At 37.2% G+C, this 19,970-nt stretch overlaps 1 long non-coding RNA gene across 1 annotated transcript in view; it reads left to right on the plus strand.

Annotated features, from left to right (window-relative positions):
* The first annotated feature begins 387 nt into the window (after positions 1–387).
* LOC134730198 (uncharacterized) overlaps positions 388–19,970 on the plus strand; it is an 85,872-nt gene continuing 66,289 nt past the window's right edge. The window contains exon 1 of the long non-coding RNA XR_010111865.1: positions 388–427. This is a non-coding gene — a long non-coding RNA (uncharacterized LOC134730198). The remainder of the gene's footprint in view (positions 428–19,970) is intronic.

Consider the following 19,970-nt stretch of genomic DNA (forward strand, 5'->3'; position numbering starts at 1 on the left):
AAGAGTAATATTTTATTTTATTTTTATTTTTATGTCTCCCTAACCCTCTATTGATATTTCTGGCAGGAAGAATATACATACAAGAGCTATCCTCTTTTAAATGACTAAAACCAATTTGAAAAATGCCCTATGTTAAGAAGCCGTATGGAATGCTATTGAAAACACACATCTGCTGGGTAATTTTTTCATGTAATTATATAAAGTCAAATCTTCATAAACAAAGTAAAAGACAATTATAATCCCCAGTACTAGGTTTTGCAAAAATAGCACAATGAAGATTTTTTTATCCTAATGAGTCAATCAGAATTAAATTGAAGAAATACCACCACAAATATTCATTTTTTTCCTCCTCTTTTATAAAGGATTCTAAGGAACTGCTCTTTGGCTGAAATCCATCACTGTCTGTAGTGCTACATTTGACCCAGCAGTAAGTACTATCTTAATTTTCAAAGCCTGATTTGCTAAAATGCCCTTGGTGATTTGCCTGTCAACACTCCTTCCCCTTTTACTCCCAACAGACCTTATTGTTTCATCCCTGCTGCACTTCCTCACTTAGCCCATTCTGTTTTCATAGCTGCTCTTCTAAGGTCAGTGATATGGGCTGAGATGTGTAATGGTTAGCTTTTGCTGCCTAACAAACCATCCCAAAATTTAGCAGCTTCAAACACTTATTATTTATTTGGCTCATGATTCAGTGGGTGGGCAATTTGGGCTGGTTTTAGCTGATGGTGTTTTGGTTTCAGCTGGGCTCAAGAGTGTGTTTGAGGAGAGCTACCTGTTTGGCTGGGCATTGATTGGGCTAGAATGGTTTCAGCTGGAAGAATTTCAGTTTCTTGTGTCTCCCATCTTCCAGCAGACTAGCCCAGGTTATTTACATTGCAGCTGGGCAGGTTTCCAAGAAAGAGAGCAAGAGAGCTGAGGCATTAATGGCCTCTTGAGGCCAAAGCTCAGACATGTACACTGTCACCTGCACTACATTCTGTTGGCCAAAGTAAGACACAAGGCAAGCCTGGATTTAGAATGGGGAAGTAGAATCCATCTCTTGATGGGAGCAGCTGCAAAGTCACATTGCAAGGGGCGTGGACACAGAGAACAGAGAAATTATAGCTATTTTTCCAAACACTCTACAACAAAAATATGTGATGTCTGTGGGAATAAGTTCCTTTTGTTACTTAAGAGGAAATTATTCTTTTCCTCCAAATATATTTTTGTGAGGATGTCAGATCTTTATCTGGAACAGCTAATTCAATATCAGCACAGTGGAAAGCCAGCACAGAGAAAGAATGTGTCCAAAAACATGAAGGAGACGCAATGCATAAAGTTAACTTTAAAGACTATTCTTCCTCCCACTTCTCCCTGGCCCCCATTGTCCCTAGGCAACCAGTGACCTGCTTTCTGCCACTATAGATTAGCCTCAAATTTCTATGAATGGAATTATACAGCATGCATGCTCTGTCTGGCTTGTTTCACCCAACAAAATTATTTTGAGATTCTTCTGTGTTTTGCATGTATCAATAGTTCATTTATTTTATTTCTGAGTAGTGTACCATTGTATACTACATTTTGTTAACCCATTTACATGTTGCAAGTTATTCGGGTTGTTTTCAGTTTAGGGCTAGGACAATAGAGATGCTATGATCATTTGCATATAGGTCTTTGTGTGGACATCTGCATTAACTTTTCTTGAAACTATCTAGAAGTAGAATGGTTTGGTCATATGGCAGCTGTACCTTTAACTTTTTAAGAAAGTGTTAAACTGTTGTTTGGAGTAGCTGTACCATTTTACAAACCTACCAGCAATGTGTGAGTGTTCCATTTTCTCCACATCTTCAGAATCATGTATTATGGTCAGATTAGTTACATTTTGAGATTCTAATAGGTGTTTAGTGGTATCCCATTGTGCTTTTAATTTGTATTTCCCTAATGTCTAATGGTGTTTTCATGTGCTTATGTGCCATGTACATACCTTTTTTGGTAAAGTGTCTGTTCAAATATTTTTCCAATGTTTAAGTTGGGATGTTTGTTTTCTTGTTGTTGACTGTTACGAGTTCTTTACCCACTCTGGACAGAATTTCATATGGAGAAACAATGATCGATGGGTGACTCATATTTTTGCACATCATCTGTGTAAAGGCATTTATTTGTTTATGTAACAAACATCCTTGGAAAATGGAAGCAGTGTCTCTTTTCAGAGTGGAAGACATATTCGCTTGCTCTCTAGCATAATATAAGTAATTTTTCCTTTGGGAAATTGTTTGGCAGATTATGTAGCAGCCTCTCTAGAAGATTGGGATTTTGTAAGGTCAGGGATCCTCAGCTGTCATGCAAGCCCTCTACCTGTGTGGCATCACTGGGCTTCTCTGTATCATCTGTGGGAATTGGGGAAGGAAGGAGAAACCAATGGGAATGTGAAGTTCATGTTGCCTTTTGAGGCAGGTCAATTTTTTAGCTAGGTTAACAAGTAGGTTAAAATTTCAGACCTTTCACAGTTCTCAGGGCATTATCAGGTACGTGATCTTCTCATATTTTCATAGCCCATGACTTTTCTTTTCACTCAGCAATGTCTTTCAAAATGCAGATATTCATAATTTTATGTGCTCTAATTTATTAACTTTTATTGATAATGCTTTTTGTGTTTATCTTATTGAGTGACTTGAAACCTTTATCATTATAAAAGATTATAAACCTTTATCATTATAAAAACTAATAAAGTTTTTTCTGGTAATATTCTTTGCTCTGAAATCTACTTTTATAATATAGTAATTCTAGATGTCTTTTGAATAGCATTAACAGGGTACACTTTTCACTTATTATTATTATTATTTAAAAAAAATGGAGTCTCACTCCATTGCCCAGACTAGAGTACCGCGGCATGATCATGGCTCACTGCACCCTGGAACTTCTGGGTTGAGGCAATCCTTTCACCTCAGCTTCCTCCTGAGTAGCTGGAACTACAGGCCTACACTACCAGGCCCAGCTAATTTTTTATTTTTTACTTTTTGTAGAGACAGGGGTCTTACTATGTTGCTCAGGGTGGTCTCTAATTCCCGAACTCAAGCAGTCCTCCTATCTTGGCTCCTAAAGTGCTGAGAGTACAGGTATGAGTCACACAACCAGGCTCTATTTCTTTAATTTTAACTTATTTGTGTTTTTATATTTAAAGTAGACTTCTTGTAAGCAGGGCAGAGTTGTGTCTTAACTCTGTATTCAATGTGACAATCTCTGCCTCTTAATTGAAGTGTTTAGACTATATGCATTCAACATAATAATGATATGATTGAGTTTAAATCTACCATTTTGCTCTTTTTTATTTGCTTTTTTGGTTTTTTTTTTACCTCCTTATCTGCTTTTTAAAAATTATTTGCGTATTTCATAGTTAAGGAGTATTTTATGTTTTGTAGTTTATAATTTCATCTCTTTTTCAGCTTATTAGCTATAACTCTTTGTTAAGCTATTTTAGTGATTGCTTTGGGGTTATACTATACACATTTAATTTATCACAATATATTCTTAATTGACATACTTTTTTTCAGAAATAATATAAGAAACTTAAGTAGTATATTTCCATTTTTTCCCTTTTAGTTTTTATAATATTGTTATCATAGTCCTATATATGTTAAAAATTCCAAAACACATTTTAAATATTCCTACTTTATACTGTGTATTATCCTTCAAAGAAGTTTAAATAATAAATAAATTATTCATGTTTCCCAACGTAGTTAGCATCCCTGGTACTCTTTATTAATTTGTATATATTTATGTTTCCATCTGGTGTTATTTTACTTCTGGCTAAAGAACTTTCTGTAACATTTCTTGTTGTGCACATTTCAGTAATGAATTCTTTTAGCCTTTGTATATCTGAACTACTCCTTAATTTGCCTTTATTGTATTTAACTAGGTGAATAATTGTATTACTTTTTTTGTTCTTTTAGTACTTAAAAACTGTCATTCCACTATCTTCTAGCTTGTATTGTGTTCTATGAGAAATCTGCCATCACCCTAACGCTTGTCCCTCTCTATGTAATGTATCTTTCTTTTGGTCTGCTTCTGTAAGGTTTTCTCTTTGTTTCCTCACTGGTTTTAAGGAATTTGATTATTATATGCCTTCATGCAGTTTTCTCCTTGTTTTGTTTGCTTAATGTTTGTTGAGTATCTCAAATCTGTTGGTTTATACCTTTACCAACTTTGGAAAAAGTTCAGCCATTATCTATTCAAATATAGTTTTAGTTTCCCAACTTTTCTCTTTTTTTAAATGACTCCACTTATACATGGATTTGACTGCTTGAAGTATTTTCACATAACATTCATACACTGTTATTCTTGTTGTTTTTTTTTAAATTTGTTTCCCTTTGGATAGTTTCTAACCTCTTTCTTTCTGCAGTGTCTATTTGTCTTTAGTCATACACAGTGTATTTTTTATCTAAAACATTTTCTTTCTACCTCCAGAAGTTTGATGTTTGATTTGTTTCTAATATTTTTCATTTTTCTACTTAACATGATCAATCTCCCCTAATTTCTTGAACATATCTATTATAGTCAAAATAACTATTCTGATGTTCTTGTCTACTAATCATAGTGTCAGCATCATTACTGGTTCAGTTTCAATGGGTTGATGTTATGCCTCAATATGGGTTGTATTTTCTGACATCTTTACATGGCTGGTGATTTTTGACTAGGTGCCAGGCATCAAAGTTTTTATCCTGTTTGTTGCCAAATAGTTCATATTCCCTTAAGTATTGAACTTTGGAACAGGCTTACGTTACCTTAAATTTGACCCTTTTAGAGCTTATTTTTTAAGCTTTGTTAGACTGAACAAGAGCTACATTTAGTCTGGGGCTAATTTTCCCCCCTACCAAGGCCAGATCTTTATTATTTTCACTGATGTCTCCTGAATTATGAGATTTTTCTATTTACTTATGGTGTTGGAAAGAGGCCATATTCCCAGCTTTGTGTGAACTTCACAAACAATTACCTCTAGTCCTTTTGGTTGCCTCTTTTTTGGGCCCTCAGTTTACTAACACATGTGCACTGATCAGTGCTTAAATGAATGCTTGAAGGGGACCCACTCCAGGTATTCAGAATTCTATTTCTACAGAGTTGTCACCTCTGCAGTGTTTTTCCCTTACTCTAGCTGCTTTGGCTCCCTAGATCACAGGGTTATTTCCTCAATTTAGGGAAGAGGGTTGCCACTCTGTAACTCCGCCTGGGTTCTTAGTGCTTGGAAACATTTTCCATGAGGTAAGTCAGGGAAATTTTAGGGCTTTTTGTTTTTTAAATTTTTTCTTTAGAGTTAGAGTCTCACTCTGTCACCCAGGCTGGAGTGCAGTGGCACAGACATTGTTCACTGTAATCTTGAGCTCCTGGGCTCAAGCAATCCTCCCACCTCAGCATCCCAGGACCACAGACGTGCAGCACCACACCTGGCTGTCTTTTGTTTTATTTTCTATAGATATGAGGTCTCACGATGCTGCCCAGGCTTGCCTTGAACTCTTCGACTCAAATGGTCCTCTCCCACCTTGGCCTCTCAAAGCACCAAAATTATAGGCATGAGCTGCCATATTCACCTTAATTTTAGGGCTTTCTTCATTTCTTTCTTATATCTCAGGGATCACTGTCCATTTCCTAATGCCTAATGATTGAGTGCCTATTTTCATCTATTTTGTCTATTTTTCAGTTGTTTCAGGAAATAGTATAAATCTGATCCTAAGTATTTTATGTTGACTGGGAAGCATCCTAGTAATACTGACATATTTAATGCAATATAAGGAGCTTACATTCAAATAGTCATTTCAATGAGTGCATGAATAATTGCTTTATTGATCATCCAGGAAAAAAAAAGATGATTATTGCTTTATCAATGAAACCTATAAAAATTTTTCCACCATAACGGGAACTGGGAAAAAGATTTATCTGGTTTTCAATTTGGGGGCTGAAATTTTTTTAAAAAACAGTTTAGGAAGGATATGATGATTACATTTCCTAGCATTGCTGTGAAAGTTCAAGAAATGAAATTGATAAGAAAGATGCACAGAACATCTAGATGAAGAATGATAAAGAAAATATCTTATATGTTTCTTTATTTTGATTAATCCAAACTATCATCATTAGACAGATGACCATCCTTCTATTGCATACAGAATTATAGATTCATAAATAGAGATACAAGAAAGAAAATCATAAAATAACACCTTCAAACAAAAATAACATATGATTGATTATTTAAGAACCTTAAAAAGCTTTCCGCTAATTACGTTTTATTTTATTTTACTTTCATTTTCAACTTTTATTTTAGATTCAGGGGTACACGTGCAAGTTTGTTATTTGAGTATATTGCATCATGCTGAGGTTTGGAATACAAATAATACTGTCACCCAGGTACTGAGCATTGTGCCCAACCATTAGCTTTCCAGTCCTGTGTCACCTCATTCCCTCCCCGCTCTAGTAGTCACCAAAGTCTATTGTTGCCATATTTGTGTACATAGTGCCCAATATTTAGCTCCCACTTACAAATGGAAAGATGCCATATTTGGTTTCCTGTTCCTGTATTAATTTGCTTAGGATTATGGTCTCCAGCTGCATCCATGTGCCACCATGGACACGATTTTATTCTTTTTTATGACTGCGTAGTATTCCATGGTGTATATGAGCCACATTTTATTTATCCAGTCCACTGCTGATGGACACCTAGGTTGATTCCATGTCTTTGCTATGGTGAGTAGTGCTGCAATGAACATGCAAGTGCATGTGTCTTTTTGGTAGAAGGATTTGTTTTCTTTTAGAAATATACATCATAATGGAATTGCCAGGTCAACAGCAGTTCTGTTTTCAGTTCTTTGACAAATCTCCAAACTGCTTTCCCCAGTGGCTGAACTAATTTACATTCCAACCAACAGTGTGTAAGTGTTCTTTTTGCCACAACCTTATCAACATCTGTTTTTTCTTGACTTTTTAGTAATAGACATTCTGACTGGTATGAGATGGCATCTCATTGTGGTTTTGACTTGCATTTCTCTGATGATTAGTGATGATAAGCCTTTTTTCATATTTGCTGCCAGTTTGTATGTCTTTTGAGAAGTGTCTGTTCATCTCTTTTGCCCATTTTTTAATGGGGTGGTTTTTTGCTTGTTTAATTAATTTCATTATAGATTCTGGATATTAGATGTTTGTCAGACGGATAGTTTGTGAATATTTTCTCCAATTTTGTAGGTTGTCTATTTGCTCTGTTGATAGTTTCTTTTGCTGTGCAGAAGGCCTACAGTTTAATTAAGCCCCACTTGTCAATTTTTGTTTTTGTTGCAATTACTTTTGAGGACTAAGTCATAAATTCTTTCCCAAAGCCATGTCTAAAATGTTATTTCCTAGGTTTTCTTCTAGGATTCTCACAATTTGAAGTCTTATGTTTAATGTTTTTTCTCCATCTGGAGTTAACTTTTGTATATGGTGAGAGGTTGGGTCCAGTTTCATTCTTCTGTGCATGACTAGACAGAGCATTTATTGAATAAAGAGTCCCTTCCCCATTGCTTATACTTGTCAACTTTGTCAAAGATTAGATGGCTATAGATGTGCATCTTTATTTCTGGGTTCTCTGTTCTGTTCCATTGGTCCATGTGTTTGTTTTTGTACCAGCGCCATGTTGTTTTATTTACTGTAGCCTTGTAGTGTAGTTTGAAAGTCAGGTAATGTGATGCCTCCAGCTTTGCTCTTTATGCTTAGGATTACTTTGGCTACTCAGGCTCCTTTTTGGTTCCATGTAAGTTGTAGAATAGTTTTTTCCAAATCTGACAAATGATGTTGTTAGCTTGACAGGAATAATGTTCAATCTGTAGATTGCTTTGGGCAGTATGACCATTTTTACAATACTGATTCTTCTCATCCATAAACATGGAATGTTTTTCCATTCATTTGTGTCATTTATGATTTCTTTAGTAGTGTTTTATAGTTCTTGTAGAGATCATTTACTTCCTTGAATAAATGTATTCTTAGGTATTTTATCATTTTTGTGGCTATTGTAAATGGGATTGCATCTTGATTTGGCTCTCGAGTGTTATTGGTGTATGGAAATGCTACTAATTTTTGTACATTGATTTTGTACCCTGAAACTTTGCTGATGTCATTTATCAGTTTAAGAATCCTTCTGGTGGAGTCTTGAGAGTTTTCTAGCTGTAGAATCATATTGTGAGTAAAGGAAGATAGTTTGACTTCTTCTCTTATTTGACTTCTTCTCCTATTTTTTTCTCTTGTCTAAATCCTCTGGTTAAGGCTTCTAGTACTACACTGAATAGGAGTAGTGTAAGTGGACATCCTTGTCCTCTTCCAGTTCCCAAGGGAACTGCTTCTAATTTTTGCCCATTTAGCATGACGTTGGCTATGGGTTTTTCATAGATGTTTCTTATTATGGTATGTTCTTTTGATGCCTAATTTCTTGAGTTTTTATCATGAAGTTTTGTTGAACTTTACTGAAAGCTTTTTCCACATCTATTGAGATTATTATATGTTTTTTGTTTTAATTCTGTTTATGTCATGCATCACATTTATTGATCTGTATATGTTGAACCAACCTTGCATCTCGGGAATGAAGCCTACTTGAACATGGTGAATACACTTTTAGATGTGCTGTTGGATTCATTTTGCTAGTAGTTTGTTGAGGATTTTTGCTTCTATGCCAATCAGGGATATTTGCCTGTAGTTTTCTTTCTTCGTTGTGTCTTTGCCAGGTTTTGGTATCGGGGTGATGCTGGCTTCATAGATTGAGTTAGACAGAAGTTTCTCCTCTTTGATTTTTTAAAAAATACTTTCAGTAGAATTGATACTAGCTCTTCTTTGTATGTTCGGTAGAACTTGGCTGTGAATCCATCTAGACCAGGCTATTTTAGTTGGTTGGTTTTTATTCCTGTTAATTTCAAAACTCATTATTGGTCTGTTCGGTGTTTCAGTTTCTTCCTGACTGTTCCAGTAATTTATTTTTCTAGGTTTTCTAATTTGTGCAATTTGTGCATAGAAGTATTTATAATAGTTTCTGAGGATGTTTTGTATTTCTGTTGAATTGGTTGTAATGTCACCTTTGTTGTTTCCGATTATGCTTATTGAATCTTCTCTTTTTCTTTGTTATACTAGCTAGCAGTCTATTAATGTTGTTTATCCTTTCAAATAACCAATTTGTGGTTTTGTTGATTCTTTTGATTCTTTTTATTCATTGTTTTTGGCGTATCAATTTCATTTAGTTCTGCTCTGATTTTAGTTATTTCTTTTCCTCTGCCAGCTTTGGTGTTAGTTTGCCCTATTTTACTAGTTTCTCTATGTATGATGTTAGATCATTAATTTGAGATCTTTCTAACTTTTCAAGATAGGTGTTTGGCACTATAAACTTTCCTCTTATCATTGTTTTTACTGCATCCCAGAGATTTCAGTATGTCTTGTGTCTGTTTTTATTTATTTCAAAGAATTTTTTTCATTTCTGCCTTTATTTTGTTGTTTAATCAAAAGTCATTCTGGAGCAAGTTGTTTAATTTCAATGTAATTGTACAGTTTTGAGAGATTTTCTTGGTATTGATTTATATTTTTATTCTACTGTGGTCCAAGACTATATTTGGAATAATTTTATTTTAAAAAAATTTAATTGAGACTTGCTTTACTGCTGAGCCTGTAGTCAAAATCTTGGAGGATATTTCATACATAGATGAGAAGAATGTATATTATGTGTTTAGTGGTTGGAGTATTCTGTAGATGTGTACTAGGTCCAATTGGTCAAATGTTGATTTTAAGTCCAAAATTTCTTTGTTAGTTTTCTGACACAATGATGTGTCTAATGCTGATGGGGGTGGTAAAGTCCCCACTATTATTGTGTGGCTAAGTCTTTTCATAGGTCTAGAAGTGCTTGCTTTGTGAATAAGGGTGCTCCAATGTTGGGTGTAGATATATTTAGGATAATTTAGGATAGTTATGTCTTCTTGTTGAATTTAACCTTTTATCAATATACAATGCCCTTCTTTGTCCTTTTTTTTCACTGCCTTTCGTTTAAAGTCTCTTTTATTCGATATAAGAATAGCAACCCTTGCTCTTTTTTGTTCTCCATTTGTGTGATAGATCTTTCTCCAACTCTTTACTTTGAAACTTCACTTTGAACCTAGGTGACAGATCTTTCTCCAACTCATTATGGATCTCTTGAAAAGAGCAGATAGATGTCTCATTTTTTTATTCAGCTTGCCATTCTGTGCCTTTTAAGTGGGGTGTGTAGACCATTTATTTTCAGGGTTAATATTGATATGTGAGGCTTTGATACTATTGTGAAATTGTTACCTTGTTGCTTTGTAGTTGCTATTGTATTTTTGCTTTACAGTGTCTGTGGGATATGTACTTAAGTGTGTTTTTGTGGTAGAAAGTATTGTTTGTTTGTTTCCGTGCTTGGAACTCCCTTAATGATCTCTTGTAAAGCTGGTGTAGCAGTAACAAATTCCCCTAGTCCTTGCTTTTCTTGAAAAGATGTTATTTTTCCTTCACTTATAAGGCATAGTTTGGCTGGATATGAAATTCTTTTTTTTTTTTCCCAACGTTTTCAAGTTTTATTTTTAAAATATATTACAACATCACATTAAAAACAGTAGAGGAAAACAAGCAAACATGATAGAATTACTTTTTTCCAACTCAATATACTTAGCTTTACCTAGAATTTTCATACAGTTGATCCTAACTTCTTCTGAACCCTTTCTGACTAGTATTTTACCTTATTATTATTTTTTTAATTATACTTTAAGTTTTAGGGTACATGTGCACATTGTGCAGGTTAGATACATATGTATACATGTGCCATGCTGGTGCACTGCACCCACTAACTCGTCATCTAGAATTAGGTATATCTCCCAATGCTATCCCTCCCCACTCCCCCCACCCCACAACAGTCCCCAGAGTGTGATGTTCCCCTTCCTGTGTCCATGTGATCTCATTGTTCAGTTCCCACCTACGAGTGAGAATATGCGGTGTTTGGTTTTTTGTTCTTGCGATAGTTTACTGAGAATGATGATTTCCAATTTCATCCATGTCCCTACAAAGGACATGAACTCATCATTTTTTATGGCTGCATAGTATTCCATGGTGTATATGTGCCACATTTTCTTAATCCAGTCTATCATTGTTGGACATTTGGGTTGGTTCCAAGTCTTTGCTATTGTGAATAATGCCGCAATAAACATACGTGTGCATGTGTCTTTATAGCAGCATGATTTATAGTCCTTTGGGTATATACCCAGTAATGGGATGGCTGGGTCAAATGGTATTTCTAGTTCTAGATCCCTGAGGAATTGCCACACTGACTTCCACAATGGTTGAACTAGTTTACAGTCCCACCAACAGTGTAAAAGTGTTCCTATTTCTCCACATCCTCTCCAGCACCTGTTGTTTCCTGACTTTTTAATGATTGCCATTCTGACTGGTGTGAGATGGTATCTCATAGTGGTTTTGATTTGCATTTCTCTGATGACCAGTGATCATGAGCATTTTTTCATGTGTTTTTTGGCTGCATAAATGTCTTCTTTTGAGAAGTGTCTGTTCATGTCCTTCGCCCACTTTTTGATGGGGTTGTTTGTTTTTTTCTTGTAAATTTGTTTGAGTTCATTGTAGATTCTGGATATTAGCCCTTTGTCAGATGAGTAGGTTGCGAAATTTTTCTCCCATTTTGTAGGTTGCCTGTTCACTCTGATGGTAGTTTCTTTTGCTGTGCAGAAGCTCTTTAGTTTAATTAGATCCCATTTATCAATTTTGGCTTTTGTTGCCATTGCTTTTGGTGTTTTGGACATGAAGTCCTTGCCCATGCCTATGTCCTGAATGGTAATGCCTAGGTTTTCTTCTAGGGTTTTTATGGTTTTAGGTCTAACGTTTAAATCTTTAATCCATCTTGAATTGATTTTTGTATAAGGTGTAAGGAAGGGATCCAGTTTCAGCTTCCTACATATGGCTATCCAGTTTTCCCAGCACCATTTATTAAATAGGGAATCCTTTCCCCATTGCTTGTTTTTCTCAGGTTTGTCAAAGATCAGACAGTTGTAGGTATGCGGCGTTATTTCTGAGGGCTCTGTTCTGTTCCATTGATCTATATCTCTGTTTTGGTACCAGTACCACGCTGTTTTGGTTACTGTAGCCTTGTAGTATAGTTTGAAGTCAGGTAGTGTGATGCCTCCAGCTTTGCTCTTTTGGCTTAGGATTGACTTGGCAATGCGGGCTCTTTTTTGGTTCCATATGAACTTTAAAGTAGTTTTTTCCAATTCTGTGAAGAAAGTCATTGGTAGCTTGATGGGGATGGCATTGAATCTGTAAATTACCTTGGGCAGTATGGCCATTTTCACGATATTGATTCTTCCTACCCATGAGCATGGAATGTTCTTCCATTTGTTTGTATCCTCTTTTATTTCCTTGAGCAGTGGTTTGTAGTTCTCCTTGAAGAGGTCCTTCACATCCCTTGTAAGTTGGATTCCTAGGTATTTTATTCTCTTTGAAGCAATTGTGAATGGGACTTCACTCATGATTTGGCTCTGTTTGTCTGTTGTTGGTGTATAAGAATGCTTGTGATTTTTGTACACTGATTTTGTATCCTGAGACTTTGCTGAAGTTGCTTATCAGCTAAAGGAGATTTTGGGCTGAGACAATCGGGTTTTCTAGATATACAATCATGTCGTCTGCAAACAGGGACAATTTGACTTCCTCTTTTCCTAATTGAATACCCTTTATTTCCTTCTCCTGCCTAATTGTCCTGGCCAAAACTTCCAACACTATGTTGAATAGGAGTGGTGAGAGAGGGCACCCCTGTCTTGTGCCAGTTTTCAAAGGGAATGCTTCCAGTTTTTGCCCATTCAGTATGATATTGGCTGTGGGTTTGTCATAGATAGCTCTTATTATTTTGAAATACGTCCCATCAATACCTAATTTATTGAGAGTTTTTAGCATGAAGGGTTGTTGAATTTTGTCAAAGGCTTTTTCTGCATCTATTGAGATAATCATGTGGTTTTTGTCTTTGGTTCTGTTTATATGCTGGATTACATTTATTGATTTGCGTATATTGAACCAGCCTTGCATCCCAGGGATGAAGCCCACTTGATCATGGTGGATAAGCTTTTTGATGTGCTGCTGGATTCGGTTTGCCAGTATTTTATTGAGGATTTTTGCATCAATGTTCATCAAGGATATTGGTCTAAAATTCGCCTTTTTGGTTGTGTCTCTGCCCGGCTTTGGTATCAGAATGATGCTGGCCTCATAAAATGAGTTAGGGAGGATTCCCTCTTTTTCTATTGATTGGAATAGTTTCAGAAGGAATGGTACCAGTTCCTCCTTGTACCTCTGGTAGAATTCGGCTGTGAATCCATCTGGTCCTGGACTCTTTTTGGTTGGTAAACTATTGATTATTGCCACAATTTCAACTCCTGTTATTGGCCTACTCAGAGATTCATCTTCTTCCTGGTTTAGTCTTGGGAGAGTGTATGTGTCGAGGAATTTATCCATTTCTTCTAGATTTTCTAGTTTATTTGCATAGAGGTGTTTGTAGTATTCTCTGATGGTAGTTTGTATTTCTGTGGGATCGGTGGTGATATCCCCTCTATCATTTTTTATTGTGTCTATTTGATTCTTCTCTCTTTTTTTCTTTATTAGTCTTGCTAACGGTCTATCAATTTTGTTGATCCTTTCAAAAAACCAGCTCCTGGATTCATTGATTTTTTGAAGGGTTTTTTGTGTCTCTATTTCCTTCAGTTCTGCTCTGATTTTAGTTATTTCTTGCCTTCTGCTAGCTTTTGAATGTGTTTGCTCTTGCTTTTCTAGTTCTTTTAATTGTGATGTTAGGGTGTCAATTTTGGATCTTTCCTGCTTTCTCTTGTGGGCATTTAGTGCTATAAATTTCCTTCTACACACTGCTTTGAATGCATCCCAGAGATTCTGGTATGTTGTGTCTTTGTTGTCGTTGGTTTCAAAGAACATCTTTATTTCTGCCTTCATTTCGTTATGTACCCAGTAGTCATTCAGGAGCAGGTTGTTCAGTTTCCATGTAGTTGAGCAGCTTTGAGTGAGATTCTTAATCCTGAGTTCTAGTTTGATTGCACTGTGGTCTGAGAGATAGTTTGTTATAATTTCTGTTCTTTTACATTTGCTGAGGAGAGCTTTACTTCCAACTATGTGGTCAATTTTGGAATGGGTGTGGTGTGGTGCTGAAAAAAATGTATATTCTGTTGATTTGGGGTGGAGAGTTCTGTAGATGTCTATTAGGTCCGCTTGATGCAGAGCTGAGTTCAATTCCTGCGTATCCTTGTTGACTTTCTGTCTCGTTGATCTGTCTAATGTTGACAGTGGGGTGTTAAAGTCTCCCATTATTAATGTGTGGGAGTCTAAGTCTCTTTGTAGGTCACTCAGGACTTGCTTTATGAATCTGGGTGCTCCTGTATTGGGTGCATATATATTTAGGATAGTTAGCTCTTCTTGTTGAATTGATCCCTTTATCATTATGTAATGGCCTTCTTTGTCTCTTTTGATCTTTGTTGGTTTAAAGTCTGTTTTATCAGAGACTAGGATTGCAACCCCTGCCTTTCTTTGTTTTCCATTTGCTTGGTAGATCTTCCTCCATCCTTTTATTTTGAGCCTATGTGTGTCTCTGCATGTGAGATGGGTTTCCTGAATACAGCACACTGATGGGTCTTGACTCTTTATCCAATTTGCCAGTCTGTGTCTTTTAATTGGAGAATTTAGTCCATTTACATTTAAAGTTAATATTGTTATGTGTGAATTTGATCCTGTCATTATGATGTTAGCTGGTGATTTTGCTCGTTAGTAGATGCAGTTTCTTCCTAGTCTCGATGGTCTTTACATTTTGGCATGATTTTGCAGCGGCTGGTACCGGTTGTTCCTTTCCATGTTTAGCGCTTCCTTCAGGAGCTCTTGTAGGGCAGGCCTGGTGGTGACAAAATCTCTCAGCATTTGCTTGTCTGTAAAGTATTTTATTTTTCCTTCACTTATGAAGCTTAGTTTGGCTGGATATGAAATTCTGGGTTGAAAATTCTTTTCTTTAAGAATGTTGAATATTGGCCCCCACTCTCTTCTGGCTTGTAGGGTTTCTGCCAAGAGATCCGCTGTTAGTCTGATGGGCTTCCCTTTGAGGGTAACCCGACCTTTCTCTCTCGCTGCCCTTAACATTTTTTCCTTCATTTCAACTTTGGTGAATCTGACAATTATGTGTCTTGGAGTTGCTCTTCTCGAGGAGTATCTTTGTGGCGTTCTCTGTATTTCCTGAATCTGAACATTGGTCTGCCTTGCTAGATTGGGGAAGTTCTCCTGGATAATATCCTGCAGAGTGTTTTCCAACTTGGTTCCATTCTCCCCATCACTTTCAGGTACATCAATCAGACGTAGATTTGGTCTTTTCACATAGTCCCATATTTCTTGGAGGCTTTGCTCATTTCTTTTTATTCTTTTTTCTCTAAACTTCCCTTCTCGCTTCATTTCATTCATTTCATCTTCCATTGCTGATACCCTTTCTTCCAGTTGATCGCATCGGCTCCTGAGGCTTCTGCATTGTTCACGTAGCTCTCGAGCCTTGGTTTTCAGCTCCATCAGCTCCTTTAAGCACTTCTCTGTATTGGTTATTCTAGTTATACATTCTTCTAAATTTTTTTCAAAGTTTTCAACTTCTTTGCCTTTGGTTTGAATGTCCTCCCATAGCTCAGAGTAATTTGATCGTCTGAAGCCTTCTTCTCTCAGCTCGTCAAAGTCATTCTCCATCCAGCTTTGTTCCGTTGCTGGTGAGGAACTGCGTTCCTTTGGAGGAGGAGAGACGCTCTGTGTTTTAGAGTTTCCAGTTTTTCTGTGCTGTTTTTTCCCCATCTTTGTGGTTTTATCTACTTTTGGTCTTTGATGATGGTGATGTACAGATGGGTTTTTGGTGTGGATGTCCTTTCTGTTTGTTAGTTTTCCTTCTAACAGAGAGGACCCTCAGCTGCAGGTCTGTTGGAATACCCTGCCGTGTGAGGTGTCAGTGTGCCCCTGCTCGGGGGTGCCTCCCAGTTAGGCTGCTCAGGGGTCAGGGGTCAGGGACCCACTTGAGGAGGCAGTCTGCCGGTTCTCAGATCTCCAGCTGGGTGCTGGGAGAACCACTGCTCTCTTCAAAGCTGTCAGACAGGGACATTTAAGTCTGCAGAGGTTACTGCTGTCTTTTTGTTTGTCTGTGCCCTGCCCCCAGAGGTGGAGCCTACAGAGGCAGGCAGGCCTCCTTGAGCTGTGGTGGGCTCCACCCAGTTCGAGCTTCCTGGCTGCTTTGTTTACCTAAGCAAGCCTGGGCAATGGCGGGCGCCCCTCCCCCAGCCTCACTGCCACCTTGCAGTTTGATCTCAGACTGCTGTGCTAGCAATCAGCGAGACTCCGTGGGCGTAGGACCCTCCGAGCCAGGTGTGGGATATAGTCTCGTGGTGCGCCGTTTTTTAAGCCGGTCTGAAAAGCGCAATATTCGGGTGAGAGTGACCCGATTTTCCAGGTGCGTCCGTCACCCCTTTCTTTGACTCGGAAAGGGAACTCCCTGCCCCCTTGAGCTTCCCAGGTGAGGCAATGCCTCGCCCTGCTTCGGCTCGCGCACGGTGCGCGCACCAACTGGCCTGCGCCCACTGTCTGGCACTCCCTAGTGAGATGAACCCGGTACCTCAGATGGAAATGCAGAAATCACCCGTCTTCTGCGTTGCTCACGCTGGGAGCTGTAGACCGGAGCTGTTCCTATCCAGCCATCTTGGCTCCTCCAGAACTGGATATGAAATTCTTGGTAGGAATTTCTTTTCCTTAAGAATGCTAAAAATAGGCCCCCAGTATCTCCTGGCTTATAGGTATCTGCTGACTACGTTTTCTTTAAATAGCCAATCTCTACCATTTTGAAAACACAAAAGAGCTATTATTACCTTAACCTTATGAGTCATTTTTAGTCTTTTTAAATTATCCTCAATTTATACTTTATGAATTATATTTTCTAATTAGACCAGTTCTTTATCAATACCTTAAAGCAGTTATTTTTAAAAAATACAATGGGATGGGGTATTATATTTTTTATCTGACTTTATCAAGCACCACATAATTTGAAAATTCACTAACAAACAATAGCTTGCATCCAATATACAAGATTATGCAAGTTTATTTTCCCCATCTAGATACTTGTAAAAGTACTCAGAGCTAGGCTGGGTGCAGGGGCTCATCCCTGTAATCCCAGCTCTTTGGGATGCCAATGCAGGTGGATCACCTGAGGTCAGGAGTTTGAGACCAGCCTGGCCAATATGGTGAAAACCCATCTCTAGTTAAAATACAAAAAAATTAGCTGAGCGTGGTGGTGCACATATGTTGTCTCAGCTACTTGAGAGTCTGAGGCAGGAGAATCGCTTGAACCCAGGAGGCAGAGGTTGCAGTGAGCCAATATCACACCACTGCACTTCAGCCTAGACAAGAGAGTAAGACTCCATCTCAGGGGGAAAAAAAAGTACTCAGAGTTAATTTAGTGACTCTTCCAGCTAAATCAATTCTATATCATTGAATTCTGATGGGGACTGAAACCATTTCTGTATGCTTTCTTTAAGGTTAGTTTCCTCTGTTTAACTTTCAGTTGTTCCTCTTCAGCAAAAAGTCACATTTTCTCATATTTTCCTAAAGCCTAATTTTATCTTCTTCTTCTTTACATAGTCAAGCATCTCTTGTAATTGCTTTGGCAAAAAGAGAAGGATTTTTCTCTTGGTTCACTTAATAAAGAGTCATATGAGAAAGCTACAAGTGTTCCACTTAAAATGTACCTTATTACATTATACCTATAATAGAAGTTCATCATGAGCATTTTGAGAATTCATAATATTAGAAAGAAGTGGAGAAAATCAACATACATCATTTCACCACCCAGTGATAAAAATAATTAACATTTAGAATATTTGCTTCTAGTATAAGAATTAAATTGAGTTTTGACTGCAGTTGTGTTATGATTTGTTTCTATCCTACCCATGTGGTTGCACACCAGATGGAGAAACTCCACTAATTATCCATGTTTCCTCCGGTGTCAAATTTACCAGTTGGCAACCTCATCACAGCTCTTCTGAGCCCTTCTACCCTGTTACAGTATACAGCCTGATGTCTCCACACTGCATTACTTTCCTTTGCTCATTTTAGCTACCCGCAGCCCCTCTCTGATAATCAGAGAGAGAGAATTAGTAACTACCAAATTTACTCAATCTGTCTTTTAGTTATTGGTTTTGACATATTTGGAAAATAAAGATATATTCAGAAAATTTACTAAGAGTATTTGTGATGCAGCATGGTATAAAATAAAACTCACTGGTATAAGATAAAATATTACTGGGACACCCACTCCCTCCTCCTTCTGGTAAGAGAGCTAGATCTAGACAATCTTAGGTCTGCTTCCTTGTAGCCATGAGCTGCAGAAAAATTGAAGCAGAACTGAGAGAATAGATTGCAAGAGAGTGTTTAAGTTCTACTTCTGCTGCCATGTCACACTCACTTGTTATAACAGTTGCCCTTGTACAACAGAAATCTGCAATAATGGCAGAGGAACAGGTTTCTGAGGTGAGGAGTTGATAAAGAGAGGTGTGAGGGAAGAGACCAGTGGCTTTGGGAACTTATTTCTCTCTGTTCCCACTCTCCAACCCCTCAAAAAAAATCGTCTTCCAAATATTTCTCCTAAGAATTTCAAAGCAAGTCCTGACCAGAGATTTTTCCTGGAGGAATAGTAACAGTGGTCAGCACAGTTTCAGGTGGCCTGATACCTTTTGCTCAGGACTAATCTCTTACTCTTCCTTAAACTTACCAGGAGGGGCACAGGATTTTACCTGGTTTTCAGCCTTTGTCCCACATATATTATCAGATAGAGAAGCTGAGCCACACAAGAAAACATACATTCACAGGCTAAAATGTCTATATACTTAAGCAATACAGCTACTATAAATGAAATGAAACAGCATATGCCACATGGATCATATCTAATATAAGAATTATAAAAGATAATCAAGAGGAAATGTTTAATCTGAAAATTATAATAAAGAACAATTTAATTGAATAAAGAACAGGCAAGAGAAAGTTTTAGAATTAACTGTTGTGATAGAAGTGGACACTGAGAGACTCTCAAGTAAGTAGTAGAAAAGGATAAAGAGACGGTAATTTTTTTTTAAGCTAAGAGGTAGGAAAAACAAAATAAGAAACAAAAAAGTCAAAATCATGTAATTGAGTCCAATAGGGGTAAAGAGAAAATAAAAACCAGATGAAAATATATGTAGTAGTAACAGAGATGTAGATAGGATAGATCTAGATAGGATATTAAAGCATAGGTGAAAATGCTCAGATTGAAATAATTCATAGAGTGTCAAATAAGAGAAGCAATAATCATAATGACAATAATAACTCCCCACACAATCTAGTGAAATTTAAGAACATCAAAGCAGTCGCATTACTGGGTATATACCCAAAGGAATATAAATCATTCTACTATAAAGACACATGCACTTGTATGTTCATTGCAGCATTCTTCACACAAGCAAAGATGTAGAATCAACCTAAATGCTCATCAAGGATAGATTGAATAAAGAAAACATGGTATATATACACCATAGAATACTATGCAACCATAAAAGAATGAGATCATGTCCTTTTGCGGAACATAGACTGAGCTAGAGGGCATTATCCTTAGCAAACTAACACAGGAACAGAAAATCAAATACCACATGTTCTCACTTATAAGTGGGTGCTAAATGATGAGAACATATAGACACATAGAGGACAACAACACACACTGGAGCCTTTCAGAGGGTGGAAGGTGGGAGGAGGGAGAGGATTTGGAAAAGTAACTAATGGATACAAGGCTTAATACCTGAGTGATGAAATAATCTGTACAACCAACCCCCTTGATACAAGTTTACCTACATAACAAACCAGTGCTTGTACCCCTGAACTTAAAAGTTAAAAAAAAAATAGAAAAA

This window comes from Pan paniscus, chromosome 3 (assembly GCF_029289425.2).
Source record: "Pan paniscus chromosome 3, NHGRI_mPanPan1-v2.0_pri, whole genome shotgun sequence".
NCBI lineage: Eukaryota > Metazoa > Chordata > Mammalia > Primates > Hominidae > Pan > Pan paniscus.